This window comes from Trichechus manatus, unplaced genomic scaffold (assembly GCF_000243295.1).
Source record: "Trichechus manatus latirostris isolate Lorelei unplaced genomic scaffold, TriManLat1.0 scaffold00241, whole genome shotgun sequence".
Lineage (NCBI taxonomy): Eukaryota > Metazoa > Chordata > Mammalia > Sirenia > Trichechidae > Trichechus > Trichechus manatus.
Window position 1 is genome coordinate 2,154,405 of NW_004444177.1, and position 18,996 is coordinate 2,173,400.

Sequence of the window (18,996 nt, forward strand, 5' to 3'; positions counted from 1 at the left end):
TTGTCATTTAGTCGACTCTGACTCATGGCAAACTCATGTGTGTCAGAGTAGAACTGTGCTCCACAGGGTTTCAGTGGCTGATTTTTCAGGTCTTTCTTCTGAAGAACCTCTGGGTGGACACAAACCTCCAACATTTTGGTTAGTGGCGAGTGCATTAACCACTTGCACCACCCAGGGACGTATAAAGCAATTGTTTTCAAACTTTAGAAGGCTTCTAAAACACTGGGCTCCACCCCTAGAATTTCTGATCAGTATGTCTGAGGTAGAGTATAAAAATTTGTATTTCTAACAAAATTGAAGCTTCTGAAGACCCTACTTTGAAAACTACAGTTTTAAAGAAAGTTGAAAGACATCTGAGTTAAATAGCTTATAGATTACTGTAAAGGGTTGAAAAAAACAATCTGCATATTTAGACATTGTAAGGAAATTGAAGAATATATATACTCAAATGATCATTTAAATGCATTCAGAGATAATGAGCAGAACCGTGTACAAAGGTAAAAATCAGATAGACATAACTGGATGCAAGAAGAAGATGAAGTAAGGAAAAGATAAAACTTTGAACCTATAATTTTATGACCAACCAAATTGTCATGTAAAATAGAGTCAGAACAATGATAATCTCACTCATAAAAAGGCTTCAAAGTATTGCTTCATAAAGACCAACGTTGAAAATCCTTTTGCAAGAAACTTCCAAAGAAGAAAAAGAATAAATCCAGAAAAATTTAGCAAAAAAAAATTTAAAAAAGGCTAATTAAATTATTAAAATCTATTATTTCCTAAAGAAAAAGTGGAGAAAAAAATGTATTCATAACAACTTAGAAGGAAAAAGCCATGTAATATCAACCTGATGTGAGATTGTGTTTTTGTGTATGTGTGTGAGCATGCTGATGTACATGTCATGTGGGAAGTTATGGATAGTAATAAAGTTATAAAATTGATAAATATATTTAAGCCAAAATTGGAGTTTTATGCTAAAGGAAATCATTATAAGAATAAACTATAAACATTTTATAAATATAAACATAAATATTTTATTAATATAAACGTATGACACTTAAACCAAATGAAGATCAGTTCAATAGAAAGTGTTTGTGGATGACATGGTAATCTACAAAGAAAAGCCAAATAAAGCAATTATTAGAATAAATAAAGGAAAGTAGCAAGACAACTGAATAATAATCAAATAGAAAATATTAGTATTTTTATATACCAGAAGTAATAAATTAGAAAATATAATATTAATAAAGAAGATACTTGCATTAACAGTAAAAACTGTAGTATTTTTAAGAATTAACTAAAGAAAAAAGTCAAAGATCTCTCTGAAGAAAAACTTAAATTTATAAAAGGCACTTAAAAATAATCTGAATAAATGGAGAAACATCCCATGGTTAGTTAATATTATTAGGTTACTAATTATTATTAAATAATGATTATGCACATATTAGATTGGGTTGGAATGGCAAATAACAATAACAACATATTGGATTGTCAATTTAATGTTATCGTCTCAAAATCCCAGGTGGATTTTTTGAGGAAGAAAATACTTGAATATTTTTTTCCTTCTACCCAACTGTAGATATCTTGTATACACAGTGGTCTCTAGTAACCACCATTATCACCTCTCTTCCTAACATATTGACATTATCTAAAACACAATTGTCTATATGTTTAAGCTAATACAATGTAAAAAAAGAAAATCTGCCACTTAAGTGTGTAAATAAGAGTTCTAATATGAGGTCTACCCTTATACACTGAACCCATTTTACAGTTAACTCACTAAGGATACACTGGGAAAAAGGAAGAAGAGGGAAATAGCTCAGATGGCATTGTAACACTTGTGACATCCTGGTTACGTAAATTATTTAGTTTGTATATCAGTATCAACTGCCACGTTATTTTACCCAACTTCTGTATCAGAAACCCTGGTGGTGTGGCTGCTAACCAAAAGATGGGCAGTTCAAATCCACCAGGCAACAGGCGCTCCTTGGAAACCCTATGGTTTCCTACCCTATGGAAACCCTATTCTGTACTACAGGGTCACTATGAGTTGGAATCGACTTGATGGCAATGGGTTCTCCTCTATCTGAGGATGCTCAGGTTGTTCGCACTGTCTTAGGTGCTATTGGTCTCCCACTTTAGCACTTTTCCTGCTGACAAGGCTAACTTGGAATTCTCTGATGATGTCACCCTTCAGCTGTTGATAACAGTGAAGAGAGAGCTAGTCTAACAGATGATGACGGGAATATTACCAAGGTTTCGCATTCTCTGTAGGTAACACTTTCTTAACATTTTTTGACAAAATACTGGAGACACTTTAAAAATTAATATTTTAAATGAATTGAACCATTACTAATTGTAATTTATTATTTATTAACTTTAAAAAGTAAACATAAAACGTTTTTAAAAAATAATTTACTCTGATATTAATGGAGAAGGAATATATGGGAAAATACTATACTACACTGAACTATTTTAATTAAAATTATTCAATAATTCTAAGCAATGTTGATTAGAGAGTTTTAGACTATCCATGTAGTTATATTTTTAAGAGCGCTAGGTGAATTCATGCAAAATAACAGGCTTTCTGAACAGTGGCTTATACATTACTTACTCAAATGTGTTTGTTTGCCAAGACTGAGTTCCTCGAATACAGAAACTTGAATGCACATTCTGTTTGTCACAGTTTACTTATCCTTGAACCTAGTAGGTGCTCAATAAAACTTTGTCGAAAGGCAATGGAATCTTCTCATTGACCACTGCAGCATTTCCAGGCAGTATGCCATGAAAGAAAACATAGTAGTTGATTTAAATCAAGACATTCTGGGAATTTGCTAACATATTTACATCTGCCAAGTACGAACTATAAAAGCCATCAAACTAAAAGCATTAATTGTACACCTACTGTGTACTTAGCATCATTAGATTGGTACACCTATTCAGTAATTGTGAATAGATGGAATTAGCTGTTATAAAAGAGCATGAGTCTTTCCCTCTGCACCCACGCACAAAAACAACAGAAAAATAGAATTCTCCATCATTTTTTTTCTAACAAGGACATCATGGGATGTAGTTTGGAGTCCCTCCAACAGTAAAGCTTCTTTCTAAATTTAGAACTAATGAGATCTCTGCATGTACCAAACTGGAAAGCACATATTCTTTCTGTTAGCATAGAGGCACTTTTATTCAACATAACTCTCTTGCCAAAGAGAATATTAATGTTTCTTACTTCATGTTACTGGTTTACAACACTGGCATTTCTTAAAGTGCTTGGGAAAAACATGAACATATTCATCAGGGAAGAGTCACAATTTTGTAGGGAAAATTGATTCCAGAGAATCATAGAACTCCCCATCGAAAGGGGCCTTTAAATGCCAGCCAGCCCCACACTCATTTAGTACTAGAACTACTTTTAAAATAACTGTCCTGAGTGATTACCCACTCCTCAAAATACCTCCAGAAACTCCCATGGTACTCGGTTCCACCTTTGACTAGCGCTGAAAGCCCTCTTTACACAGAACCAAAATCTTTTTAATATTGCCTTCCCAATTACTTCCTGTGTACTTCTGTGAGCATACAGATTGATAACTTTTTCAGATAATGTTTTTTTTTATTACTTGATGACAACTATCATGTAGTCTCTCTCTCCAATTTCTTATTCCCCCTGCATCCCTGACTTCTCTTCTGCAAGCTAAAATCTTTAGTTCATTAACTATTCATCACATGCTTTGATTTCTAGTTGTTTCATCATCCTGGCCACATTCCTGTTAATATGGTCCAAAAAATGCAGCTTTGCTAACAAGGACATCTTGACTCTTAAAAGAAGTTAAGTGTGGCAGAAATGTGAAAGATACATTTCTGGGGAAGATATTCTGGCTCCCACTACTGCTTATGTCTGGAGTTAGTCATTAAGACAGTAAACTCGACGTGGAGAGGAGAGAACAAATCTATGACTACTTTGTCTACAGACTCAAAGAAAGTAATGGACACTTAGACGGGATGAGATTAGGGAGATGAAAGACTCAAGAACTCCTTCAAGATCTACCCTGGGAGATTAGTAGATGATACCATTAATTTTAAAACAGAATATGAAGAGTGAAGTAAATTTACAGGTAAGAAGTAATGCATACTACATTGACTGTATGTTGTTAGAAAGGCTTATAAAAATATCTAGATTGAAAACCCGCCGAGTAATAAAAAATATCTACACGCTGGCTTATATTTTTGCATCTCACTGCTGGTCCTCTCTCCCAACCCGAAACCATCATATATAGTGCTTACTGAACTTAAGATGTTGAAAACATAATTGAACCATTTTTTTCCCAAACTTTCTGTCCCCTTTTTTCTAGAATCACAATCACAGGTACCACCATTCATTCAATCTTTCAAGTTGAAAACTATGGTATTATTCTTTGATTCTGATTTATCTTTATTCTGATAGTTAATCAGTTATCGGATCATATCAATTAATTCCAGAAATGTCTATCAAATCTGGATGTTTTCTCCCATTCTAATTTTGTTGCATTAGCTCTGTCACTTTCCACTAGTCTTCAATATCTTGTATTATTTCATAGCTTCCTACCTGTTCACTATGAGCTTCTCTTGCTCAGTGTTGTTCTAGAGCCCACTTGTACTGTCCTGCAGGAACGAATGGTTGAATATGCAAGAATTTTGTGAGCTGGTTGTTAAATCTTTGGAAGCTTGAAATTGACCTTAGTGGGAGTATTTACACCAAGGAAACTGACAAATACTATAAACTAGCCTCCCTTCCCCCTTTTTCAGAATACTCTGCTCTTGCTTTTCCAGTCCAACTGCCACATCAGTATCAACATTCTCTTCCTAAAAAAACAAAGTTGGTAATCTGACTAACAAATTGAGAAATGGATTTCTTTTTTCACAGACAGTTCAAAATGGTAATCACTCTTGTCTTGGTGAAGCAGGAGGCAGGTTCAGCTTCAGGAATAGTGAAAGGTCTTCTGCCAGGACATCCCACTCAATGACTCTCTTAACATGATTAGTAATCTTTTTTTTTTTTTTTTTTTTTGTGCTTTAGATGAAGATTTTCAGAGCAAATTAATTTCTCATTAAACAATTAATACACATATTGTTTTGTGACATTGGCTGCCAACCCCATGATGTTTCAACACTCTCCCCTTCTGGATCTTGGGTTCTCCATTACCAGCTTTCCTTTCCCCTCCTGCCTCCTCGTCCTTGTCCTTAGGCTGGTGTGTTTCCATTTGACCTGTGTCTTATTAATCAATTAATGTCTCATAAGATTGCTATACAGAGAAGGTGGGTGATTCTTAATCTTCAAGTGAGGGTTATTTCATCCATATATTCTCCAAAGCCAATTGGTTTGTCTGAAATGAAAATCCTTATTATGTTCAGGGTCTCTGATCTAGGGAAAGTGAAAAGATTTCTCTAAAATTGATTTGCTGAAAACCAGAAAGTGAAATAGATTTTTAATAAAACTTTCAAGGCCAGTTGTAGTGTTTTTGAGATGAAGACATGGGGTCAATTGACATTCTGCCAGACCACTTTGTACGTTTATTCAGTTTTCTACAGGTCACATGCTCTGGAATATTGAATCTTCAGAATTCTGTGTAGCCAAACAATTTCTGTTTGAACTTTCAGTCAGTTTTAACTATGGGCTCATCATTAATTTCACTTATAAAATAATTACTTCTTAACAAATGCTATTATAATTTGATCCTATCTGCTCAAAATGGCTTTCTGTTACTTTCTCCCATACCAACTAGGTAATTTTTGTTTGTGCTCTATTTGAAATACTTTTTTGGACTTTCTCTTACAGTTTATAATTACATTAACACTATTACATTTTGATCTATAGTACTGCACACATTTTACTGCTTTAAAACTCTTAGTTTCCTCTTGTCCAAAGGAACATTTGTCTTAAATTCTTATTCAAAATGAAAATGACTGCATGAGAAGCTCTGAAGTTAAAACAAGATATCTGCATTATTTTGTGCACTGAAGTTTGAAAACTTCAAGGTCAAGATTATAGCATATTCCTTAGTAGGAGACATAATTGTCCTTAATAACCCAACTCTAAAATCTTAACTGATTTTTAAAATCTCATTTCTAGCCACACCCATCCAAAATTTCTGAAACACTGAATTTCTCAAATTGTTCACTGCTCTCTAGTCCATGAGCATATTAAATGTTTTTACATTTTCATAAAATTTATCTGCTTGGGATTTCTTTCTCTGCATCAGGAAATAATAATAACTAACAATTATTAAGTGTTTTCCATGTGCTAGGCATGTCACTAAGTCTTTCAAAGATCACCTCATTCAATCACCTGTGCATTTTAAAAGAGGAGAATATAAGGAGGAATGCGCAGCTCCTACCGCACAGGTCACTTGCCCATTCAAATTACAGATCTGGAGTACAAGAGCCCAGGCAGTTGTAATATTGCCTCTACCACCTTCTCTTCCTTTTTTCTGTGTTATTTTCATTAAGGAAATTATCACAGTCTAAAATTATCTTTTCATGTATCTATTTATATATTTACACTATATTGTCCTTATCAGAAGCTATGGTTTACTAGGATATGGACTTTGAGTCTTAGGCCTAGAACATTATTCCCTTGCACATGGAAGATGCTCAATAAATATTTCTTGAATTAATGTATGTATGGGTGTAAATGGATGGATGGACTGATGGATGGATATTCCCTGTTGTCTGGATCTTTACTTTTTATATGTATAATTTATTTTCTTTTTATTGTTGTTGCTGAGAGTATACACAGCAGAACAGACAGTAAATCAACAATTTCTACACGTACAACTCAGTGACTTTGATTACATTCTTTAAGTTGTGCAACCATTCTCACCCACATTTTCTGAATTGTTCCTCCCCATTAATATAAACTCACTGCCCCCTAAGTTTCCCACCTAATCTTTTGAATTGCATTGTTAATTTGATCCCATATAGAGAAAATGCAGAACAGAATTTTAAATTTGCATAGAATTCAGAATTCCTGGAACCATGGAGGCTGGATGAACCCTCAAAACTATTGCCCTGACCAGATCCTTTCGATGGAGGGACCTCGAACTGGTGGCTCCCAGAGCATCCAGGCCCTGGCGTCCCGGGCTGCCTTGGCCCACGTGGGGCTGCGGATTCCCAAGGCGCCAGCGGTGGCCTCCCAGTCCCCACACACGCCCTGTAAGAGGCACAGCTGACCCCGGCCAAGGGTGAACCGGCCCAGCTAGCCCCTCTCACTCCTCAGAGATGGGCACATCAGCACGTGACCCCCCCCCCCCCAAGCAGAAGAAGCTTTCCTACTTGGAGCCAGAGAAGATGAACTACGTGGGGGTCTCGGAGGAGGCTGAGCCAACGCACTTGGGTCCAGAGGAAGAGGCTGCATTTTCTGAAGACCTTCATGACTGACCGCCAACCGCTCTGGGATCTTCGAACAAGACGGGAAGGACTGCTGGACACTCAGCATGTAGGACCTGGAGCTGAAGCAGTTCCAGAAGAGCCCCCTGGCCGACTACGCTTAGTGCGAGACTGGAAAGCGGCCCTCATCCTCCGCGGCTTCCAGGACCCGGGAGCTCTGTGGGAACGCGCCCAGAGCACCTATCTACAGCCTGCCCCACGGCGCCGAAGGCCTCTATATCTAGCCTTAACTCACTGCGGGAGCCGAGACTGCAGCCTAGCAGGAAGGCCTCCCTCCCGCTGGAGGCGGCACTGGTGGTTGGGGGCAGCACCAGGGGCCCCTTGGTATCACAGCAGCTCTTTTGCCAGCCGCCACCTCCTCTGGAAATGGAGGTGCGGGGACCACTAGGCTTCAAGGAAGCCGACCCAGACCGAGCTGCTCCGTGGAGCCAACTGCGGGCCTCAGGGTCCCCAGAGGGTGGACAGGACCCCCTAGGGAGCCATCCTCCTGGGGAGCCACAGCAAGGAGGGCCAGGAAGTCCAAGTTGGCCGAGGACCGGCTGGAACATTCGGACGTCCTGGCCGTCCCTGTCCACGTGCGGTCCAGATCGTCTCCCACTGCAGACAAAAAGCACCAGGATATGCTTATGTGGATTACAGTAGCTTTGGTCTTCTTGTGAAGGATCCATGCTCCTTGGCTGGCCCTCGATCTAGGTCACTGAGTCGTTCAGAAAGAGGCTGTGAAGAGATGCCAGTGTTTACACACCATCCTAGCCCTCCTTGGGGTGGCGCAGGCTGCAGAGCAATTGGTGGCCCCTCAGTTCCCAGTGAATGTCCTGGAACACTGGACCCTTAGAGATAAGCTAGCAGGACACCTTGCCCCAGGCCACTGCCAGCAGGAATGCAGGGCAATCTTACAGACACCAGGGTGGGACCACTGACCCCACCCAGCACTGCTCTGCCTTCCACTGTGCCCTCCACCTACTGTTCACAGGCTGCTACTGACCAGCAAGCTGAGAAGGACGGCTAGCCAGGGCGACAGCCTCTTTCACCCTGCATCCCCACAATAACCCCCAGAAGCAACAGTCCCGGCCTGAGCCAGCCTCCAAGTCCCAGAGGCCTGGAATCTGCCAACCCAGAGAATAGGAGGGGATGAGGAAAAGGTTCTCACTGCCTCAGAGGCCTCCTCCCCCTCGAGTAAAATGGGCCTACGCAGTCTGAGAGGAATTCTTGTCGCCAGAGGTTGTAGACCTGAAGCACTATGAAAAACATCAGTCTTCCAAGTTCAAGCAGCTCTTCTGAGCCAGACATGCCTGTTGGGGCCCCAAGCAATCCAGGGAGGATCTCCCTCAAAGTACCCTAGTAGGACCTGCAAGCCTCCCGACCACCTCAGGAGGATTATGACGATGAAGTGTTTGTAAAGGACTTACAACCCAGTGCCACTTCCACCCACACATTTGAAGCTCTTCCCCCACCCCCACCCCCTCCATTGAGCCTGGAAACCCCTGTGAATAGCTTCCATGACTTTCCTCCACCACCTCCGCAACCTTTGTGTGAGTCATAGCTGGACAGTGAAGCTTATGAGGATCCCCATACCACAGCTGCGGTGCGATTGATAACTGATTATTTTTGTATGTGGCTTTTCTAGATATGGTCTTGTAACTGCCACCCAGGTGATTGTATGATAGGGTAATTGTATCCTACCAAGGGGATTGGTCAGTTTTGCCTTAAAAGAGAGCCAATTCCAGAGTAGAGAGGAGGAGCTCACTACCACCAAGGTGGAAGAGACGGGGCAGCAGGAAACAGCGTGGGAGGCTTCCGGCCCACGGAGAGAAAAAGCTGAGTGCCTTTGGGCAAGAGACTGAGTGCCAGGGAGAGACATGCCTAGGAGCATGGGTGCAGAGGGGCTATACTTATGGAAGAACTATAGCCTGAGTGTTCTTGAGCCTGAATTGTAACTGTTACTTCTCTAATAAACCCCATAATTGTGGGGGGGGACCAAAAAACTATTGCCCTGAGATAATCTTGAAACCCTAAACAAAAAATATCCCCTGACCTCTTATTAAAACCAAATAGTTTAGCATAACTAGTAAAGAATGTCTGCACTGAGCATTGTACTGAATCATTACTTTTAATGGGAGAGGAGAAAAATGTCTGACTAGATAAATAAGATTTCAAGTCACATTATTCAGATGTGTTCTATACGTTTCTTCTCTTTTCTCTCCAGAGGGTGGTCAATTAGATGTAGAAATTTGCTTTTCAAAATGTGGTTTGCAGAACATCAAGTACCAGTTGCTGTCTAGTCGACTATGACTCATGGCAATGCATGTGTGTCAGAGTAGAACAGTGCTCCATAGGGTTTTCAGTAGCTGGTTTTTTGGAAGTAGATCATTACTTCTTTCTTCTGAGGTGTCTCTGGGTGGACTTAAACTGCCAACCTTTTGGTTAGCAGCTGAGTGTTTTAACTTTAGAATAACAACATCAAAATAAACTGGAAGTTTATTAGAAATTCAGAATCTTAAGTTCCACCCTAGACTAACCAAATCAGAGCCTGCATTTTAACAAAATCTACTTGATTTCCTTATACACTAAAGTGTAAGAATCAGTGGGTCAAGGTACAGGTGACTAGTGCTTACTTGTTATAGGAAAATAAGCATAGAAAAGCTCAGACGTATGATCGGTTTAATAAATACCCCTCAGAGAAATTTTGAATGGAGAATCTCAAAATTCTTTCTGATTCAGTTTAAAAACAAGACAATCATTTTCCCTGCGAAGCCCTGAGTATAAAAATAATGTACCATGCAACACAGAAAAAGTACTAAGAAAACCATACAAAATTAAAATTTCATTAAATCCTAGACCAAGGGAAGATTGATGAGAGAGAGAAAGCCTTCCCCTGGAGCTGGCCCACTGAATTCGGACTTTTAGCTTCCTAAACTGTGAGGGAATAAATTGCTGTTTGTTAAAGCCATCCACTTGTGTTATTTTTGTTATAGCAGCACTAGATAACTAAGACACACAATAAATATTTCCTTGGTCCTATAATTTTCAAAAAATTTATTCAAAGTTTTCAAAGAAGCCCGTTATGAATTAATTAACTCAGTCTCCTGTGATTTGGAAATGACTTGACAGCAATGTGTTTTGGTTTGGTTTGGTTTTAATATCCCCAGATATGAAACAGATAGCTACTGCATACAACTTTTTATAGATTGTCTTTGATGAAATGGTAGAGTACATAAAGTTTCTGTTTTTCCCACTTTCTCTCCTGTCTTAGTTATCTTTTCTTGAAGACAACAGATGTAACTCCTTTGGCCTGTTTCCTGCCTGTAGAATTCCAAGGGGCAGACAGTAGAACTGCCCCATAGGGTATCCAAGGTACTGCTGGTGGATTTGAACTGCTGACATTTTGGTTAGCAGCTTGAGCTCTTAACTACTGAGCCACCAGGGCACCTTAAAACTCTTCCAGCCTCCACTCATTACCCAATTCCAAAACTGCTTCTACATTTTAGGTATCTGTTAGTGCAGCACCCCAACTTATCAGTACCAAATTCTGTCTTAGTTATCTACTTTTGCTATAACATAAACAGCACAAGTGGGTGAATTTAAGAAATTTATTTTCTCACATTGTAGGAGGCTAGAAGTCTTAATTCAGGGTGCCAGTCCTAGGGGAAGGCTTTTTCTGTCTGTTGACTCTGGAAGAAGGTCTTCGTCTCTTCCGAGCTTCTGCTCCTGCACGATTTTCATGTAGCTTGGCATCTCTCTTCCCCATCTCTGTTTGCTAGTTTGAGTTTAATCTCTTTTATATCTCAAAAGAGATTGACTCAAAATACATCCTATACTAATCCTGCCTCATTAACATAACAGATAATCCATTCCCAAATGGGATTATAACCATGGGCATAGAGGTTAGGGTTTACAACACATATTTCTGGGGGGCACAATCCAATCCATAACATCTCCAACGGTCCTTTACCACCGCATAAACCAAAACCAAACCAATTGTTGTCGAGTCAATTTCAACTCAACAGAGTAGATCTGTTCCATAGGGTTTCCAAGGCTGTAATCTTTACAGAAGAAGATTGCCACATCACCAGAGTGGCTGGTGGTTCAAATTTCTGACCTTTTGGTTGGCTATTGGGCACTTAAACATTGTGCCACCAGGGCTCCTTCTACCACCTCATAGATATCCTAAAGTTTCATGAGGTTGATCAGAAAGCTGAGATTGCTCACTTTACCAGCACATTCTAATTATTTTTTGTCAGCAGTCTTTTATTCTTGTCTTACTTTGTCATTATTCAGTGGAGAATGGGATCACACGATTTCTTTCCTGAGTCTAATTTCTATAAAATATGGTTATTTTATTCATGATGATATACTATTTATACAAACACTAAGCATACTTTTATTGAGTAATTGCTTTGTATTAGCTACCATGTAAGATCTTTGTATGTTTTGTCTTATTTAATTGTGACAATAATTACATGAAGTGGATTATATTGTTCTATCATTTGTAAGGATGAGAACCCTGATGTTTAAAATATTATGTAATTTACCTAAGGTCACATAGTTAATTAGCACCAGGGTTAGAGCCAGCCCAGTCTGGCTGGCTCCAAAGTTCTTGTTCATAAACTCTGCAATCTGATTAAGGGGAGGGAAGGACCTTCCAAGAACATTTAAAGGGTGATTTTAATGCTGAGAATTCTGAACTTTAGTGAGTTAATGAAAGTAAGTATTATGAGTGGGCATCCATTCTATTTCTGTGAACTGAACATCTGATGTGTTTTCAAAAGAAAGAGGGTGGTGGTAAAGTGGGTTTGAATGAAAAAATAAAGTTTATTTATCATCTTGAAGCCCTGAGAGTGATTATAATCTTTAAAAATAGATGGCGTGAAAACTATCCCTTTTCATTTTAAGTATGGAGTGCTGGTGGTGCTGTGATTAAGGGCTAGGCTGCTAACCAAAAGGTCAGCAGTTAGAATTCACCAGCTGCTCCTTGGAAACCCTGCGGGGCAGTTCTTCTCTTTCCTATAGGGTTGCTATGAGCTGGAATCTACTCGAAGGCAACGGGTTTGGTTTTTGGTTTGCTTAATTTCAAGTCTGTTGGGGAGTTAGCCTATGTGCCTTGAATGATTCATTTGTTTTTAAGGAATATGTGTTGTTTAAAACAAACAATGATTATAATCACACTCTTTGTAGTGTGCGCGTATTTATAAAAATACAACAGGAACAAATGCTTTTACATTTTCCTTGAATTTTTAGAAACCACTGCTTGACTCTTTTATAATTAGTGAGCTGTCTTATAACATTATGCAGAGCCCAATAGTTTAAAAATCAATTGTTTGCTTAGACTTTAAAATACTGTTCAGCACTGTCATATAAAAAATTGCTCTGTGTTTAAATATGAAAATTTGCAAGGAATTAGTTCCTTTAGTGGACTGGCTGTTGGCTTTTTAAAAGTAAAATTAAACGATATAGTTATTTCAATTCGAACAGAAAAAATTGTGTTCTAACTTAAATAAATTCATAGAAAGTTTCTTAGAGTGTCTTTCATTGTGTTTCTTTATGTACACACTACTTTGGTCAGCTTAGATTCAAGACTATTCAACTGATGGTTAATAATCTAAGATCTCTCTAATAAGCTTCAATGCAACTGATGCAGAAGAGACAATATAGTCTATTGGGTCATGGATTTTTAAACTACACAATTCCTTTGTGTGCCAAATTATTAATTAGTTATAATGGCTCCATTGGAGATACGCTAATTAATAAACCCTACTGATTAACTCCTTGATATTCCCCTGAACCAATTTTAATTACCGAGAAATTTTTAAAGTCCTTCATCATACTGTACAAGTAGTCTATAAAGAACTCAGTAACTACTGAGGAACATGCAATGCAATTATTTTCCATACATAAGGGGAATGACTTTCATTTGAATGATCATCAACTTGATCTTCTGAGGTAATAAAGCTAACAAGGGAAAGCCTCCCTCAGCTTGCGTGTTTACAGAGATAAAGAAGAAGCACAGGGTTGAGGAGGCTGGAAAGTGGAAGGTGTTGGCTTGGGCATTAGGGTACGTGAGTCTTTGTATAGACTTAGACCCTAAGCATTCAGATAAACTTAAACAAATAGTTAATGTTTCTGGGGGACTAATTTCTTAATGTGAAAAATAAGAGTACTCAACAATATGATTTCTAGGGTTCCATAAAGAGCAAAAAGTCTTTAATTCTATGGTTCCCATTAACTATTAAAAAAAAAAAAAAAACATAGCCATCAAGTAGATTTCGAATGACAGTGACCCTATAGGACAGAGTAGAACTGCCCCGTATGGTTTCCAAGGATTGGCTGGTGGATTCAAATTGCCAACCTTTTGGTTAGCAGCTGTAGCTCTTAAGGACTGCACTACCAGGGCTCCTACATTTACTATACTCCATTTTATTCAAATATCTCAGCAACACAGTAAAGTTTAAACCTATCTTCTGGTGGACAGTTCTACTCTGTCCTATAGAGTCACTATGAGTCAGAATTGACTCAACAGCAAATGGTTAGGGACAGCTCTTGTTCCTGCACCCCTGATGAACTTTCTTTGCAACAGAGCAGTGATAATCATTACCATTCCTTAATTTTTCAATTCTTTGTAATAAGCAACAGAAACTAACTTTCATGGCCTCAGCTGAAGAGAAATTTGTAGTATAAATATTGGATACTCCATAGAATTTCCAGGAGGGTATAAGAATGATGCCTAAAATCTATACAGCCAGAAACATAAACATACATGCTACAGACACAGCTTAATGAGAATACTGCTGCCACCATCATTGGCATCAGATGCTGCAGCTGTTACCCTAACCCCCCACCCCCTCAGTACAAGACACTGAAAGTCACTGCTGGTATCGTTTCCACTACTGTACCCAACTCAGATGCAGATGGTAAGGCTGCACTCCAGGATGCTAGAGGTCTACCTTGTGACCCTCTGATTGAGGCTTACCGGATTGTCAGGGACCAGAGAATCTACACAGTGTTCTTATCTACCATATATACCTTCAGTACACTGTGATCTGCTGTTTCATGTGGCCGAAGCTTCAGAGCCAGTTTAACTACATTTTGAACCTACTTCAGAGTTATCCTTTCTTCTTGGGCCCTCCTAAAAATTGGCAGTGTTCCATGGCCCCCTAATAAAATGGATTGGAGAAATTTTTCCAAGTTTAGAATGTACTGACTCCAAAACCAAAAAGTTCTGCCAAGAACAGAGTGCTTCTTTCTTTGTGTTAAAAGGTGTAAAGTGTAATAACTTGTCCTTTACCTTGAAAACAATGTCACCACATGCTCCAGACCACGGCTGTTGTCAGGTGCCGTCAAGTTGGTTCTGAGTCATAGCGACTCTATGTACAACAGAAACACTGCCCATTCCTGTGCCATCCTCATAGTCATTGCTATTCTTGAGCCCATGGTTGCAGCCACTGTGTCAATCCATCTCGTCAAGGGTCTTCTTCACTTTCAATGACTGTCGGAACGGCGGCGGTAGCCAACTACACAACTCTTACAGAGAAGTGGGGCCAAGAAGGGTCACTCCGAAGAGTCGACCCCGGCTTCAGTCCCAGGAGTTTATTTATAGTCAATACAGCAAGCAGTGAAGCAAATAACAGAACAATGGGCTTTGGGTGAGTAACAATAAGTTTTGGGCAAGGGAGAATGGACTTCAGGTAAATAAGCCAATCAGTAATGAGACAATAAGTTTGGAAAAACAAGTCGTGCCTAATCTCCTTCTCATCACTGACAAGTCTCAACATGTTGTGTGTAGCATATGGGCCTTTGAGGGGCGGAAGTTGTCAATAGTGCAGCCATGTTTAAATGGCACATATCCCCACAAATGACCCTCTACTTTACCAAGCATGATGTCCTTCTCTAGAGACTGGTCCCTCCTGACAACATGTCCGAAGTATGTGAGACAACGTATAACCATCCTTCCTTTAATGAGCATTCTGGTTGTACTTCTTCCAAGACAGATTTGTTTGCTTTTCTGGAAGTTCATGGTATACTCAATGTTCTTTACCAACACCATAATTCAAAGGCATCAACTCTTCATTCTTCCTTATTCATTGTCCAGCCTTCTCATGCATATGAGGGGATGGAAAACACCATGGCTTGGGTCAGGCACATCTTAGTTCTTAATGTGACATCTTTGCTTTTTAACATTTTTTAATACTTTACTTTTTAAACACTTTTGCAGCAGATTTGCTCAGTGCAATGTGTTGTTTGATTTCTTGACTGCTGCTTCCATGGGTATTGATTGTGGAGCCAAGTAAAATGAAATCCTTTACAACTTCAATATTTTCTCCCTTTATCATGATGTGGCTTATGAGTTCAGCTGTGAGAGTTTTTGTTGTCTTTATGTTGACGTATAATCCTTAATGAAGGCTGTGGTCTTTGATCTTCATCAATAAGTGCTTCAAGTCATCTTCACTTTCAGCAAGCATGGTTGTGTCATCTGCATATCGCAGGTTATTATTGAGTCTTCCTCGAACCCTGATGCCACATTCTTTTTCATATAATCCAGCTTCATATACACTAACTTCTTCCTGAAGCTGAAGAAATTTAGAACAAGTCCACAAGATCTAAAGTATGACTTTGAGTATATCCCACCTGAATTTAGAGACTATCTCAAGAATAGATTTGATGCATTGAACACTAATGACTGAAGACCAAACAATCTGTGGAATAACATCAAAGACGTCATACAGGGGGCGTGGTCAACATGGCAGAGTAGTTAGAAGCTTCCGGTATCCCTCTTACAACAAAGACCTGGAAAAACAAGTGATTTGATTCTATGTAAACATCTGCCAGCCCTGAACAAGGCAAGGTTAAGAAATCTGTCTGAGTGAGACAGAAGAGGAAGACCATTTGGAAGAGATAAGGAAGGCTAGAGCCATAGTGGTGAAACTGCAGAGCCACAGCCATGCCAGTCCATGGTGAAGCAGGCAAACAGCTGTGCTGTGCATGCTCAGGAAGCAGTTTCCACATCAAGAGAGACCCGGCAGCAGAGACTCTGCTTGTACACTCTGAACCAGTGAAGAGCAGCTCCCAAGAGGCTAGGATAAGTACGTGTGTGCACCCTTTCACGGGGATTAAATACCTCCTCCCTCTGTGCTCTGCACCGGGACTCCACTGGGCCGGAAGTAGATCCCAAAAGGTGCCCTGACCAATTCTCCAGGCCTTGGAGAGGGAACAAATAGGCTGCTGGCTTCCCTAGGCCAGGAACACAGGGTCAGCACAGCTCCTTTGCTGGCCGCAGATATCAGGGGTCCGCAGACTCTGAGTGCCTTCCACCCCTGTATAGACTTGTGGGGACCCATCTCAACAGCATTAGCCCTCACTACCACAGTAAAACAGGGCTAATGTCTGAAGTTTAACTTCAACTGCTTCAGCTGTGAACGGGCAGATTTGCGACCCTTGAAACAGCCCTGCCCCTTAAGTAAGCACTTTTATCAATCTGCAGCATGGTCTTGAGGACTGGTGGTAGCACCTAAAGTACCTAGTCACCTGCTACAGGAGTCCAAGAAAAAGTGGTGCCCTCGAGTCTTTGCAGCCAACAGAGTGGGGTGCTCTTAGTCCAGCTGCAAAACTCACCTACCTACTCACCCTAGAGAATAGGGACATGCTTTCCTTTCAGACTCTCAGGGGCAGCCGTCAGCCCCCTGCCTGGCTCAGCACATAATCCCCCACCACAGCCAGAGTCCAGTGACTGCACCAATCACCCATGCCCCTCTAGGACTGGGGATGAGAGTCTGCATCACACACTTAGTGACCGACTGCCTGAACACCCGAGCTGAACCCACATAGGAAAATTTAATGGAATCCTGTGTGCACATACTTAGTTACAGAAATAACTACCTGATGACAAGACATTAGAGATCCAACGGTGTCAAAAATCACACTACTGCACATGAGCAGCCTATCTGGGCATATCAAAACAAAACAAAATAAGAAGCTAGGTCTCACTAAGCAAACACAAAACAAAATTATAATAAATTATTGATGGCTTGGAGACAACAGTCAATATCAAGTCACATAAAGAGGCAGTTCACGATGGCTTCAGCAAGTTCACAAAATAAAGAATCAATAAATTCTCTGGAGGAAGAGAACTTCTTGGAATTACCAGAGGCATAATACAAAAGATTAATATGCAGAACTCTTCTAGAAATAAGAAAGGAAATTCGACAGAACACAGAAACAGCCAGGCAACATACAGACACAACAGTAGCGGAACTTAAAAAAGTTATTCAAGAACATAATGCCAAATTTAATAGGCTGCAAGAATCCATAGAGAGACAGCAATCATAAATCCAGAAGATTAACAATAAAATTTCAGAATTAGACAACTCAATAGAAAGTCATAGGAGCAGAACTGAGGCAGTAGAAGTTAGAATTAGTGACATTGAAGATAAAGCTCTTGATGCCAACTTATTTGAGGAAAAATCAGATAAAACAATTAAAAAGAACAAAGAAAGCTCTAAGAGTCATGTGGGACACTATCAAGAGAAATAACTTATGAGTGATTGGAGTAACATAATCGGGGTGGGGGATAACAGAAAATACAGAGAAAATTGTTGAAGATTTGTTGACAGAAAACTTCGCTGATGTCATGGAAGATGAGAAGATACCTATCCAAGATGTTCATCGAACCCCACATAATGTAGATCCCAAAAGAAAGTCACCAAGACATATTATAATCACACTTACCAAAATCAAAGATAAAGAGAGAATTTTAAGAGCAACTAGGGATAAAAGAAAAGTCATCTACAATGGAGAGTCAATTAGAATAAGCTTGGACTACTCAGCAGAAACCGTGCAGGCTAGAAGGCAATGGAATGACATATTTAAAGCCTTGAAGGAAAATAACTGTCAGCCAAGAGTTATATGTCCAGCAAAACTGTTTCTCATATATGATGGAGAAATTAGTGCATTTCCAGATAAACAGAAGTTCAGAGAATTTGCAAAAAAACCAAACCAAAATTACAAGAAATACTGAAGAGAGTCCTACGGTTAGACAATCAATAACACCAGCTAACAACGCAAGACTAGAACACAGGACAGAGCAACCAGATATTGACTCAGATACGGAAATCAAAATTACATCAAAGCTAAAACATTGAAAATAGGGAAACAGATATCCATATATTAAAAAAAAAGGATAATATTAAAACAAAAAAAGAGGGACTTAAAAAATAGAGACACTGATTTTCTATTTGGAGGGGAAGTTAAGACGATATAAAGTAATAAAAGATGGGTATAAACTTAGAAAAATAAGGGTGAATATTAAGGTAACCACAAAGGAATCTAACAATCCTACAAATCAAAATAAAAAAAGTAAAAAACATAAAAACACAAAGTCTACAAAGAAAAAGATAAAAAAAAATACATAAAGAAAAATGACTCAGCACAGAAAATTGAGGAGAACAAAGAAACTGTGAACAACACACAAAAAGAGATATCAGGATGAGAGCACTAAACTCATACCTATCAATAATTACACTGAATGTAAACGGACTTAATGCACCAATAAAGAGACAGAAAGTGGCAGATTGGATAAAAAAA

The 18,996-nt window shown here is 39.3% G+C and overlaps 1 pseudogene; it reads left to right on the forward strand.

The window, feature by feature from the left end:
• The first annotated feature begins 475 nt into the window (after positions 1 to 475).
• LOC101355750 (protein Shroom3 pseudogene) lies at positions 476 to 9,049 on the forward strand (annotated as a pseudogene).
• The last annotated feature ends 9,947 nt before the right edge of the window (positions 9,050 to 18,996 follow it).